Raw genomic sequence first — 15,439 nt, 5'->3', positions numbered from 1 at the left:
AGATGACATTGTTTATTGTGTGACTTAAACTAAACTCTTATATGAAACATAAACCATTATGCAAACAGTCACACCTTTCCTCCAATTATCTCCTGTAACTGTACCCAGATAGCCTCTGAACCCGTGGACTAATTTAATAATTTCACTACGTACCAACCTTGAATGTGGTCTGGCCAATCATTGCGCAGCATCGGCCAGCTCTGACCAGGGTCTGACAACTATCCCGCTCTGCTCCTTAGCAGAAGCAAAGGAACAAATACATGTATAATGTTCAGTAGCTAATATAGTATAGTATATTGTTGTGCATGTTTTTTTTAAATTGTCCTGCCATCGTGTGCTACACATTGACACATGTGGAACACAATTCTTTTACATGTGGAGTTGGGAAAACGTTACGTACAGTGTAATAGCTGAGTGCATGTTAACTGTAGATATCAATCCACAAATACATTTATCACACAGTAAAAGTGTGCAGATGGTGTTGGACTGTAGTTCCATAAGGCAGGTGTGTTAGTCAGACGTGTCTGGTTTGCAATATCAGGCATGTTACTCAGGAAGTGTAAAAAAATTACTTTTTACGTATTACCCATTTAAAAAGTAATAAAAATATACCTTGTATTAAAAGTAATCAGTTACTTTACTCGTGATATTAGTATAATGTGATAATAGTAGTGATTCAAGTGATTTTCAAGGGTGAAAGCAATTTGCTGAATTTGGAGGAAATATTAAATCAATGTAATGGTTGTGTATTACAACAGCCTGCAGCTAGTACAAACCTGGCATTAAGGGCAAGCCAGAATGGGCTGTGTCTGCTCATTCAAACTCCCTGTCTGCTGGCAGTTTGTACAACCTCAAATGTTAAAATGTTATAAATAATACAACATTTATAGCATACAAAATCACTCCTGCTGAAAGATTAAAATTAAGATTGTTCATGTTAATTAAATTGAATAAAATATTTTGTAATTGTGATTAATGTAATTTCAGAGCTATCACAGCGTTGCCTCGTTTGAGTCGATATTTCAAGTAAATTGGTAGGTGGAGAGCAAGCTGTGTAGTGCCATTTCAACACTCGATAAACTTAGCCTCCTACCAAATAGATAGTTGTCAACTTGCACACAATGCTATCGTTTATGATGATTAAAGTTAACAATTACAATAATACATTGTAATTATGTCACAATAAATAACAATATCAGTAATTTGGTGTTGGTCATATTATATAGCTTGAGTGGATGCACCTGCCATTGTGGTTTTGTGTGCCCCCTCATAAAAATCAAATGGCCTGTCAAGTTGCTTAGGCATCAGGGCTGGTTAGGATGTCTGACTCATGACCTTGTTGCTTAACATGCAACAGAATATTGTTTAGGGTAATTGTCAGTCACATAGATGGTCTTTTCAACAAAGGCTTATGTTTGGACTTGAAACAATATGTAGGCAAACAAAATACTTTGAGATCTGTCTCCAAGAAACATTCCATTGCTGACAGACACGCATCCTTTACATATTATCACGCTTAAATATTGTTATGTTGTTAGTTGATTATTTAGAGTCGTGCTTCCAGTTGAACGTGTTGACTACACTGACAGAAATCACATAAAATGCTTTAAAGGGTTAAAGGTTACAGTCAAAGAATTTGTATAACCATAAACATGTGAAAGGGTCGCTCGTAGTGATGAATCCATTATGACCCCCCTTATTAACTTACAAGGTGATAATAATGCAGCATTTGAAGCACATTCGCCCTGTCAACCCTTGGAGCGGTTCTGGAATCTGAAATGCAGGCTTGTTTTGAAGACTACACAACTTCAGTTTTGCTCTCCTCAAGAACAGCAGCACAGATGTTGTTTTATCCTCGTGGCTCCTCGGATAGTGCGTCTACCTCAACTTATTTCCATCTCAACATGAAGGTTAGGAGTCTGGTGCTGATAAGAGGCATGATTGATGAAAGGTTATTATCTTAGCCAGAAGAATCACGCAATCACTCGCTCGTGTGCGTCTGTCCGTCTGTCCATCCATGTGTGAGTGAGTGAGTGAGTGAGTGAGTGAGTGAGTGAGTGAGTGAGGAAGTGTGGACCTCTGTGTTGTCCACGGCAAATCTTGTATTCTGCTGCAGCACACTGCATTGGCTACATGCTTTAGGACCTCTCATGGTTGCAGAGACTCACACTTTCTCAAAACACCCTTTATTGTCTGTTTTATACTGCCATTAACTGCCTGCTAACTCCTCACTCACTACCCTTAACTGGCCTTTGGCCGGTAGGGGCCACAAGTGATAACACACCTGACTGCAGATCTGTTGTGTGAGATGTGCAAGTAAAAAAGATGTCTGATAAACTTTGGTCTAAACATGGTGTTAGATATTGTAGGTTGTATTCATTTAATCCCACAGCAGTAGTCGTTGCAGATTTCCACTCTACTGAGTGCACCTTTCCAGTTAAAGGCCTGTGATTGGAAGTAAATTGACCACACGCTGCACCTGGCATTTGCAATTTAGTAGCTTTATTACAGGGTACATGTACAAGCACAAACTTCCTGGCTGCATTAAGGATGAGGTTTGTTTCAGAAAATTTGCGATTGCTGGCCCAGGGCATGAAGCTGTAGGAATCACAATGAAGGTAAATCATATAGTGCCAAGTCTTCCAAAACATTTGAGTTGTTAAGCAGCTGACAATCTCACCTCAAGGAAAGGAGTAACATGCGAACACTGGTTCATTCAGGTGCGGAATGTGAGGAGTGTTCATGTTTGAGTTGTTGTTCACACTCAGTGACCTCAAACTTATTTTCTAACTCTTCTTACCATGAGCGATGGGATCATACATAATTACACAATTTTCTGCAACAGTTTAAACCGTTTTGGTGATTTCACAGCAAATATGTATGTATTTTTATTTTTTTCTCACTGATGGGGTTTGGTTTGGAAAAGGTGATGTCATATACTTACAGGCAGGGTCAGGATTTAACTAAATTTGAATAAGAACCTATTGAGAGTAGGAGGGATTGTTTCTGTCACTGTCAATCAACACTGATGAAACCACATCCAATCAGTCCTGACAAAGCAGATTAGTTGTGTTTTTTGAGTGTTAAACCTTGAATAAATCATATGTTAAGATATTTCTAAACTTTGTTTCCAGGGCGTTTAAAAAAAGATTGAATGTTAGTTTGCACCCTGCTATTGGATTGAATGGAAGTTATGAGGAAAATATAAAGTCTGGTATGCGGAGGTTTTGAGTGTGGTAAAGTGGTGAATTCAACATATGACAGAAGTAAGAGCATCATTACAACTTAAAGTGAAAACATGTTTATTAGCTGCAATACATAGGTTTGTATAAATAAGGCTGTTCTGGATGATAGTTACACTCTTATTTATCTGAATAGGCTTGTCTGTCACAGTCTTTGTTGATGCCCACAGGGAATTGAGAAGTGTATCAGTGCATGTTGTAGCACCTCACCAGCTGCAAGTACACATAATTATGTGTGAAGATTCATGAAAGAATTTAATACCATGAATTACTGATTTGTTGCAGGCCTTTGGAATTGATTAATGTTTGCCTCTAACAGCTCTACTTCTACAACACATGTCTTGTGCTGTCTGCCTAACACCTACAGTACTGTCTTTTGTTCCATTTCTTATTTCACTTTAGCAGGACAATTCACAATTTTGAGGAAATTACATACTCCAACAGCTCAGAAAATTGATAATCTTGTTCGCTCAGACCCCATTTGGAGGTGATGTGGGCCGCATATGACCACATTGTTTTAGCAGTGATACGCAAATGTGTCCTGGGTCATATTGAAAGGCCGTCTACTCAACTGACATCTTCTGCGTAAGTGGAAGTACATACTATATTTGCGTGGCAACGGTATCATATTAAAGTGCTACAACAGGCAACAAGAAGAACGACAAGAAGAAAAAGAAGAACACCATATATGCAAAAGGGATTCTCATGGATAGAGCACACACATTGACACGGTGTCTGATTTACATTTGTGCCGAAGAGTCAGCACAACGAACACGGATGATTCATATCGCAACCTGTGTCCTGCTGTAAGTGACGCTTTGAATCCGAACTTGACTCAGACCATAGTGATAGTATGTACCTATTTTGAGAAACAAACTTGAGAGTAAAAAACTCTGTGAAATTCCCAGTAATTAACTGTCAATTGACATTTATTTTCAAGTACTAGACAATAGTGTTTTAACTGTAAAATAGAAACCGTAATACTATAAAGTTACTATATAAGTATTGCAACTGTTGATAAAATAATTATTGGTATTATGTTATGCTGGTAATTTACAGTTTACCAGCATTGTGCTGTTAAAAACATTTAACTGCATTTTAAAATTCTTGACACATTTTTTATTCTTCAACAATAACTGAAAACTGTTTTTTTTACTATGTTATCTTAATTGTTGAATGGTGACAAACAACATGTATTTCTGGTGCTTAATGGGTGAGCATACTACGCAATAGCTTCTATAAAACAATCGGTATTAATATCCAAATTGGCACATCTAATCAAGCTCTGGTTCCAACCTAATAACAAAAGAGCCAACTCTGTTGTGGGTGAGTTAGAGACGTCACACTAAAGGTGAAAATAAATTGAGAGAAAGGGAGTGCCTGGACTTTGTTATGTTTTCTATTCATACTGAAACTGCTGGTGCACAGTTCTTACAGTGAAAAATGTAGCAAGTACTCGTCTAACATTCTCTGCTGTTCTAACATGAGGTACGGGAATGTCTGGTTCCCTCAATTCTGCTGATTCATCCAATTCCTCCCTCCATGCCCCCAAAACTCATCTCCTCTCCATGAGCTGCTGACAATGGTGGGAGCATTGCTGTAAGGTTGTGACGGGCCCTAGTGCACGCTAATTACTACTTATGAACACACACACACACACACACACACACACACACACACACACACACACACACACACACACACACACACACACAAACATAACACTGATCATCATCAAACATTAACATACTACCCAGCAATCATTACTGCATATCTGTATATGACAAAAATACAAAAAAATATTAATTTAATTGAATCATTTTCATAGCTTTTTTATTATTTTTCTTTTGCAGTTTTTGTAGAATAGACATATTAATTTGTTACAGACTATTGTTGCAACTGACTAATTTTTACACAGACAAAAAGAAACCCTTGAGTAAGATGGTTCTGCCATTTTGAAGGATTATATAGCAAATGGCACCATTCATTCTTTGATGTGAGATTTTCTTTTAACATGGAGCTTGGAGGCGTAAGACCCATGTCCCATCCAATAAGATATTGAAGGGGTCTGCTCTCTCAAAGGGCCCCACTATCACATGGGCCCCATTGCATCTGCACTACATGCAATGTCTGTATTTATGCCTCTGGGTGGGACTCTTGAGATGCTGACATCCATCTTCTTAAACAAACACTGCAATCTCCCTTTAAGCCTTCCAAAAGCACATTCCATAGTCATGCATGCACAACTCAGTCTGTAATTGTAATGCCTTTGCTCTGTAGGGAGATGTCCATTGTCAGGGAATCCCTTCATTTGCCAGCTCAAGAGAGGGTATGCATGGTCTCCCAAGAACATGATTGGCAACTGTAAAACTCCCATTTATCGTGTGTCCTTAATTATAAAAGCAAAACTCTTGGGGTTAATAATTTTATTTCTTTGCAGTTAATGCAAGTACAAATTAATTAGCAGGCCATCTGAAGAACATTACAAGAGTATGCCTCACTGGTAAAACAGGTTGTCACTCTCAGCTAGATCAAACAGTGTGAAGTTTCTCAGCACTCTTGCATTGTGCACAATGCTAGCCCATCCAACGTTGATCTTGATGAATCTGTTGATGGAAAAGAAACAGGAAATAGAAAAGCTTTGATGACCTACTTCGATTCTATGCGGCAGGCAAACAAATACACTATTTACATCATTTCATACATTACAGTACAAACTCAATATAATGTTACCTCAAAAGATGTACAGTATTTTAAACACAACCAAGTCTTGGCCTGTGTGTGTGTGTGTGTATGTGTGTGTGTGTGTGTGTGTGTGTGTGTGTGTGTGTGTGTGTGCGCGCATGAGTGTGTGTGTGTTTATGCGTTACTCAGCTTGTAGGATGAAGGAATGACTTCCTTTGTGATTTAAGTTATCCTTGCCCCCCCCTCCTGCAATGGTGGAACTTGAAGCTGAAGTGTGCATATAGCATGACAACCTCTCAAACACATTGGACATTGTTGATTTGCCAGTACCAAACAACTCGGAGAGTGTTGTGAAGTTTGTATGCAAGGTCCTGTTGTATGGCCTCGCGCAAATGTGTACGTCTTTTGTGTAGCAGAGGTCACAGTTTCCCACAAATTAAATCAAATGTGTGACGTTGCATGTGAAGATTAGTTAGCCATTGATTGTCAGTGAATGTCCCAATTATGAATCATGCATAATGTCCTCTTCGGTCTTGTGGCTATCAAAGCAGAGGCTGAAGCGGACTTTTTCCATGATGTATGTAAACGTCGCAAAGCCCATAGAGATATATTACGGGTGAGATATCTTGTGCAAATTTGTTTGCCTGGATCATGCCAAGGAATAGACAGTCTATAGATTTCTTCTTCTTCTTTTAATTTCCAGCTGAATAGGCAAGGGAAATGGTGCATTTCTTCTTTTTACCAAAAAATGCTGGAAAACTAAAGATGGAGAGATGATTTTCCTTAACAGGCTTCAGTCGGGATACAAGCAACGTCGGATGGAGCATCAAGGACGAGGGAGGTGGAGGCAGGATGCGGCTGGGTTTCCCTTGAAAAGGGAAAGTATATATTTATCGCTGGTGGCATAGACCAGAAGGGGTGGTGTGTAAGAAAAAAGGAAATCAAATAAAAACAAAACATGAACATATAGCATGTTTTAGCCAGTTGGAGGTTGGGGTGCCGCCCCTTGAGACAATCTATCTATAATTTTGTCATCCTGATTGTTTATACTGTAATATTATAATATTGGTTATTCTATACACACTACATCTGTTGCATGTTTGTCCATCCAAGGAGAGGAATCCTTCCTTCGCTGCTCTAAGGGATGGGTACTGAAACCTGGTATTAAACTGGCATAGACCATAGTATTGATAAGCTCCTACATAACCAATTCTGTTAACGGCACTTTTAAAAATATTTTGGAGTAACCTATTCTCATGCTGCAGCATCTCCTCTGCTCTCTGTGCCGGGGCTGAGCTCCTCCACATACAAACAATCACACACCCACACAGAGCGAACAGCAGAGCAGAGAGTCTGCATGGAGACAGAGAAGTGAACCAGGGGAAGTAAAGAACTCAAAGATTAATGTCAAGTTAACTGCATCCACGCTTGTTGCGATAAAACCTTTGCAAGTAAAAAGTTAATACTTTATCATTATACCTGTTCAAGTATAAAAATGTAAATATGTGAAGAAGTGATATTTCAATCTGCTCTATTCCACCGCCTCTATGTTTACACAAGCACAGTGCACTATAGCTCTAACAATAGCAAATTGTTACAAACAAGTGGAAAGCAGAGGGAGGAGGACAGGAGCAATGATACTGACAGATGTCTCTGTTCCTCATTTTTTTAGACTTCACTTGCTGCTCTGGAAACTACATTTATATTGGAAATATAGATATATTACAATCCTGTTATGAATTAATAAAAACATTTTATATGTTTTTTTAAAAAACAATTATTTAGTAAGAGTATTGATAAAGAACTGAACCGATAAGGAGTACCAACAAGAGTAGTTGTATTAATAAAATCCTAATGATACCCATCTCCCGGTGCTCTGGTATCTTCCATTTTTCCCTGTTAAAGTTTTATGTAAGGGAGGTTTTCCTCATCTGAATTAGGGGTATAAAGAAAGAGGGTGTGATAAACTGCACAGATTGTTAAGCCCCTTGAGGCAAATTTGTCATTTGTGAAATTGAGCGATACAAATATAATTGACATTACCTGAGCCCAAGGCTTGACAACTCTGAAATGTGGAATTCACACTTCTTGGCTCCATAGGCCTCTGGAAAAAACACACTGAACATGTTGAGGATGAGGATATTGTTGAGGTAGACAAACACTCAGAAATTGATCAGGTCTGTAAGAATGTTGTTAACCAGAGCCTGTAAAAGTTGTTTGAGTGTTTGTGAGACCAATAAGCAGGACCAATACAGCTGCCGATTACAGCCAAGAAGATTCACTTTTCAACTCCGCAATGGATGCCATTGCAGATGCAGCAGCACCGTTGAGCAACACTACAACTGCAGAGTGACAATGACCAGAGTGACAGTATGTACCTAGTTTGAGAAACAAACTTGAATTGTATCAAAATGTATTCAACAATCTAACCCCGGTCCCTGAAAGTGGTTGATCTCAAGCAAACATTACCCTTTACGTTAGCAAACTAATGCATTCTAATACAATAGTTCCTTACAAAGGTCCCCTTTCTATGGTTCTGTCACCCATTCTTCTCCAGTATTTATTCTAACTTTCACTTTCCGTAGTTACTTTTTACTGTAAGAAACTTTCTGCGAAATTCACAATAATTAACTGCCAGCAATTGATAAGTTGTTAAAAGTATTTTAACTGTGAAATTAAACACTGTACTGGCAAACAAATATAATATACCAGTTACATTGATTAATGAATTAATTAATTTTTTATACACTGATATCCAGCCACTATCAATAGATCAATACAATATAAATTGGAACGATATAATATAATAAGATAATAAAAGCAATATAACACAATGATAATTAAAATTAAACAGTTTCCGCTAAAATCAATGACACTTTTGACTACATTTCTGAATTGACCCATACAACTCGAGTATCAAGCTTCAAAGTACACTGCAATTCATTCCAAAGGTATATAGTGCAAAGAATCTCAGGTCAGCCTTTTCTAGATCAGAGTTAATTGCAGGAACTGTTATATGTTCCAACCCCTCAGCCAATAACTGATGTCAAAGGAATACAGTGACGAGTGCCATAGCTATGCAGTTATAAATCTCAGAGCTGAATGGTAGACAGCATTTTGAGGCGTGACAGTGGATGTTGCCCCATGACTGTAAATCATGATCTAACACTAATCAAAAGACATTTATAACGTAAGACTCTTTCAATGACTTTTTGAACAGACGTGACAGTTTTCTCCCAAAGGTAAAATATGAGCCGTCTTCCACATTTGAGGAATTGTGCCTGTTAAAAAAGTTCTAAATCATTAGAAATACTCTGAGATTATGGGGCAGATGCTTGTCTTCAAAAAGATGGCTGGCTGATGCAAATTGAGAAGATTGCAGGCCAGGTTTTTTCTTTTCCTGTGCATGACAGTGAAAGGATGTCGGCTACTGATTATGTACGTCCCAATACAACTTGAGAGCAGTATGCACTAGATGGACTGTACAGTACTATTACTAATATTATTTCTCCTTTCAATAACTTTGAAAATTTGGAATGTGTTGTAATGCTACTGTGGTGTCCATATAAACTAAACTAAACTAAACATCATGCATCTGATAAATCTCAGAACTGAAGTCTCATTCTGTAATATGAATTGAGACAGCTTCTGTGAATCCTGGGGAAGTAAACACAGATCGAACTATGTATTGGTGCATGACAATTTCCCGGTGTGATCAGTTTATCTGCTTGTTGTCTGGATGTTTTTGTCCGAATTTATATTGGCACCCTTGAACAAGCTTAAATGCCAATGTTAGCATTCTAACATGCTCACGATGACAATGCTAACATCTTACATTAGCATGTTAGCATGCTGACATTTTCTATTTAGCACTAAACACAAAGTACAGCTGTAGCTGAAGGGGATGTCATCAGTCTTGTTGTTATTTGGTCATAAAACTGAAGCAAAGCCCCCACCCTCCGGTTCCCCCTCAGGGAAACACTGTTAGCTCTGCCAGGACTTTCACCATAGTTTTGTCGACACGTTAGAGGCAACCTAAATGCTCCCAATCTCGGATCTTGCACCTTTAAAAGTACATAGGAAGCAACAAAATGTTCTGAAAGTATCAAAAGTAACTAAATTAGCAAAATAGCTCCATCCAGGATGAATATTATTGCAGCATTGACTTGTAAGCAAGCATTTTGAAGTGCAGAGTTTTATCTAACAATGCATATAATATAAAATGATCATATATTTGGTATGTAAAATCTGGAATGTAACTACTATACCTGTAAATGTAGTGGAGTAAAAAGTACAATATCTCTCTCTTAAATTCTCAAGTATAAGTACCTCAATCTCATACTTAAGTAGTTGAATAAATGTAACATTCCGCCATATGGTGCTTCAGCCCCCCTAAAATAGGCCTAACGACGCCCCTGGTGACAGTGTTAATAATGTAAGAATCAAAGAGATTCATGGCCATGCTCTGTCTCAGTTCGCAGAAGTACAGCATAAATGATGATAATGTACATGTGAGACAGAGCTAGCATGATCCACGTATGTCTGGTGATGGTACATGGAAGTATGTGCAGGCTATATGGTACAATGTACACGCTCCTCATGGTTGTGATGGTGGCGTCTGACTGCCACCATGTGGAGAAATCTCCTTACAACTATACTTGATTTTGGCTTCCTATGTTAACAAGAAAATGTAATTATTTATATCCTAATTGATTTTAATAAAGGTGTCTTGCTATATATTCAGTTTATTCAATATTAACCTCATTCATTACAGGGACAATAGTTTAAGATATATCCTATGTAACATTAGTTTAATTTCAGTTCCAAAAATCGTCCCCATATGGCAATGAAGTCATTTGGCTGCTGATTTTTGCATCCTGTGAGCGATTGAAGGAGACTCACTGAAGCGTGACTGGAATGGATTTTCCTGTATGCATATTTGCATTTGAACAGAACACTTGTGCGTGAGAGCCAAAGAGGGCGTTCAGCACAGAAAGAGTCCTATGACTCAACAATGCAATACATCACCCACTTAACCTTCATCCAACATGCTGCACTGTGCAGTTATCGGTATCACTGTTTTTTATTTAATGCTGTGACTTAATGATATAGGCTTCTGAATGGGGTTACAGCTTGTTGGATGTGTGATACTGATAACTTAGCCTATATATAGTTTTCTAGCTTATCTAGCACAATGGAACTGGATAGAGGACATTTATCATAAAAAAACAATACTGATCTAACATATTATAGACTACATTCCTTTAACTTGTGATCAAAGCAAGGCAAACGTTTTATTTTACATCTTCTTGCTCGTCGGGCCAAATCCCTCCTGTCAACAACTATCAATAACACTCTCCATTACTTTTACGGACAGCCAAGAGCATTGATTTGCAATTAATGATGCATAATGCACATCAAATTTGGACTTTTAGAAACCGACAGGTGCATAAATGGCATCCGAGGGTGCTCTAACACAGATAGGCAGCAGTAGTCTATTGTACTTTTTCTAAAAGCTCTGGAGCAGGAACTCAGCAGGTGTTCGCCCCTCTTCATTATAAAGAGGTGGGGTAGGCCTGCTTGAATTTGAATGTACAATTCGACATGAAATTGACAATCAGGAATCCTTCTCACTAATGCAGAAAAGCAATTCAAGGTTGAATATTTATGAAATATACCCTATTCAATTTCTCAAATTCTGTCTGAAAGAAATGACAACGGGCCTTATTCATCTGACAGTGAAACATGTCTCTATGTGCGTTAGAGCATCTCTTTTTTTCTTTTCTTTTTGCACGCTGCATGCCAAAAGCCCTCAAAACCTTGTTTTTACGGTGCAAAAAGATGACCCGAAAATCCGTAAGGCAAGTGGTAAGAGGCGCTGCGTGGCATAAGCGGAGCGGTCCTCACATATCACGCACGACGTTAGGAGTTCCCTCGCGTTACGGTGAAAACGCCCCTCTATTCTCCTACTAGCCCTTCCCGACCGTAAGCATCCCTGCCGGCTTGAGCCTGTCTGCTGTCCCAGCCTGCAAGGGTACACCTCCCGTGGCACAGGAAAGGCGCTCCGGGGCGGTGGCGGCGTCCGTCTTCCAGTTTCCTGCGATCTCAATGATCACATTGTGGACTGAAGCTTGACAGCCGGACCTGACAGGACAGGTACATGCGTTGTATTTGTTTGTCTGACACAGTGACAGCGAAACAGGTGCATGCTGCATTTGCCGGTTGTTGGGAAATGACATTGTAGGCGAGGGACGGGGAGGGACGGGGAGCATCTTCGTACCGGTGACAAGATTTGAGAGAAAACCGTGCTCTGCATGCTCTGCAGAGACACCGCTTTGTGCCTCGTGTCGTGGACGGATCGGGAGTGTTGCCACAGAGCTTTTTAATCTGAGCAATATGGTCGGCAGGCTGGTTTAATAGGCTGCATATTATCAGGGCATCCTTTTTGTCCATGCATATCAAGGCCCTGTATGGCAGAAAGAGTCAGCAGGTGCACCTTTTTTATCGTCTACTGGATCACATAGCGCCCGATCAGCCCTGTTTCTTTCCGCATCAAACCCACATACAATTAATAAGAGCTATTCTTAGACACGCCAGTGTGTGTAAGGATTGTGATTTCTCTATGTGGAGCTATAGGCTAACAGCTGATGCTCAAGATAATGAGCTAATTGAAGACGGAGTGTGTTGTCGCGGGTGTGGCAGAGGGGGCAGGCGTGGGCGCATCAGCAATCGGAAGGTCTGCTGTATGTGTGAATTGCAGTGTGGGAAAGTGGGCTATTACACTGGAATTGCTCTGAAACTAGAATTAGAGGAGTTTATTTAGAAAAGAAACTTCACATTTATCTGAATTATTTAAAGAAAGGGTGACAAACTGACCTTGGTAGCCTATCAGATTGCTTTCCTACTGTATGTTTAAAAAAAAAAAAAATGTATTAGGACATTGGTGTAGGTAAATGTCTGTTAATAAAAAAATCACATTCACATTTCTGCAATGGGTTTGAAATATCCTCAATATTAAAAGCTGTAAAAGCTGTATTAAAAGCTCAAAACTTACCACAGTCACATGGAGTCATTTTGGGATATATATCTCTGAATTCTTTTCTCTAAGTGCCACATGCCCTCTGTCCAACATATTGGACAATCGTTTCCTGAAATGATACACACTTTGAGTTATAAATATATATTGTGCAAACTATAAACAAAAAATGAATATATTGAATATATTAGATTTTGCAGTTACGGCAGATACAGTAGTCTGCAAGAGACATAAAACTATGAAGCATACTCCCACATTTTGAGGACAGAAAAACTAACTCACCACTACAGTAACAGTTCTGCAAAGAATGAAACAACCAAGAGAGTTTATAACTGCACCATACTGCATTTTATTTCATCAACGATGAACAACAAGTCAGACTATAGAAATTGCAATTATCAGTAATGCATCCTTTTGTTCACCCTCATACTCGTCAGTACTCGTGTACCTGGCTCCTTTGCAGCCACGCCACAGGCTACAGTAACTCCAAGACTCTGAATTTGTGGAGGCAGAGTCAGGGAGGGGGCAAATTAGATCTAAAATGCATCCATCTGTCCATCCGTGCCTCGGTCCCTCCATGCATCCTCCAGTCTCATTTTCATTTCTTTCACCTGCTCCACTTCCAGCCTCCCTGGTGTGCGTTACAGTGGTGCAACCATAAGCAGTGTGTGCCCCTCTGTTACTCCTCTTTGCTTGTTCACATCAAAGAGCAGAGTCTCTTTCTGTGGATGCATGTTGTGTTAAACACCTTTAGGAATAATTATTGAATGCCTGTTTTCTAGGCTGTTGTCAAGGTGGTTCAAGGAGTCTCACTGGTAATAGAATAATGGAATTACATGCGACATTTCCAACGGAGCAATTTGCTTCTAACCATGACAGGTAAGATGTAACGGACAGTTACGCAAACTCTTCTGTTAAAACAAGAAGGGACTAGCAAGGTTATACGGCGGATAAACATGGCATTTGCAGGCGGCGACTCCATTACTTTCCGGTCAATGTGCAACCTCTGTGCAATCTGTCACCAATGCATGTGCCATAAGGGTAAAGGTCAGGTCCCATGTTGTACGGCTGCAGGATGCACTTTCGTGCCTGCACGTCAATTCAGCCTGCTTGCTTGTTTAAGGTAGTACACTTAGATACAATTCTCCCTGGAGTCCTATTTCGAGTCATCCTGTGTTCGATTTGTAATAGCTCACTGAAGCGGGGCCAGTGGTCTGTTCACAGCCAAATTGGAATTCTCCACAAGATAAACTTGCGTCGCTTGTGAGAGTGAGAGCAGCTTTCAAAGGCGTATTAAAGATAATAGCATTGAATACACTGTCACCCGCATTATCATCACAAATGATGTGTTGTGGGATGCAATGCCTAACTCAGCAAGATATCCCATATTCTGGTGATTTAACATCATATTAAAGTTATGACTGGTAACAGTTTGACATAGGTATATTCCATTGGCCTCATGAAATCCTAAACCACAAATCAATTGCAATCATAAATTGAGACAAAGACAAAGAAAAAGTGCATTTTCTGAAGAGAATTACTGTGATTGCTGAGAGTAGTATAACACATATGAATACCTTAAGTTTGCCTTAAACTGTAGTTACCTGCTTAGTTTGAATGACTAAATGAAATGAGTTCATTAGATTAGATGAGATTTTAACTATTGTAACAATCCTCCCATGGACTCAAAATGAGTTATATAGAATCTTAATATGTCATTACTTACCAATTACTTGGCAGCTTCTGTGTTCAGCACTTAATGTTGATGTTATCCTCCTGCTTGATTTTCATAATACCAGTGAAGGCTCTTATTAAAGGAATACTTCAACCACAAAATGTGTATAATTTTTTCCGTGTTACCTTGAATTCTGAGGAAAACATTGTTTTTCTTGCATGCCCTCACGGTGAATGAATTCAAGGTCACACAGGGTGAAAAATTGATATACAAATGGTCATTAGTTGGGTGAAGTGTTCCTTTAAGTTATGAGCAGATGTGGTGACTAGATTTGTTTTCATTTACAAGCCCCACATTTGAAAACTTATGGCATAATATCACTTTACACATCCTGAATAGAGACGTTTCCTGTAGTAAAGACCATACGATCTCTTTCATAAAAGAGAATCCATCCCACCATTTTTACTTTGACAGCTACATGGTACATCACATATTGAGTTGAACAATCTGACCAGATTTGTGGGCAATAAATGATCCTCCACAAAGGGTGGTACAACTAACATGCCGAAATAATAATATCACATAATATAGTCACTCCACTGTGACACACATAACATCTCCATCTCTGTTTTCACTGAGCCTTTGTGTTCATGGCAAAGCATTTTAGAGCAGACTGAGCTGACATCCTGTTGGTCATCCCCTCCCACCCACCACCAGTGTCTCCACCGGGTCACTTCAGTGCGCCCGCCTCTACATGAACTGTCACGTTCTTCGGTACAGTGACACCATGTGATTGTTCAC

The 15,439-nt window shown here is 39.2% G+C and overlaps 1 protein-coding gene across 6 annotated transcripts in view; it reads left to right on the top strand.

Annotated features, from left to right (window-relative positions):
* Positions 1-11,925: 11,925 nt before the first annotated feature.
* The window catches only part of si:dkey-178k16.1 (band 4.1-like protein 1), a 46,499-nt gene continuing 42,985 nt past the window's right edge, over positions 11,926-15,439 (top strand). For all 6 annotated transcript variants that reach the window (XM_068732767.1, XM_068732766.1, XM_068732765.1 and 3 more), the window contains exon 1: positions 11,926-12,083. The gene's annotated coding sequence lies outside the window, so the exon portion shown is untranslated. The remainder of the gene's footprint in view (positions 12,084-15,439) is intronic.

This window comes from Cebidichthys violaceus, unplaced genomic scaffold, assembly GCF_023349555.1.
Source record: "Cebidichthys violaceus isolate CVI_PGR_0920_01 unplaced genomic scaffold, fCebVio1.0.p SCAF_6, whole genome shotgun sequence".
NCBI lineage: Eukaryota > Metazoa > Chordata > Actinopteri > Perciformes > Stichaeidae > Cebidichthys > Cebidichthys violaceus.
Note: the sequence above shows the minus strand (reverse complement) of the source record. Positions and strands in the feature narration are given on the sequence as shown.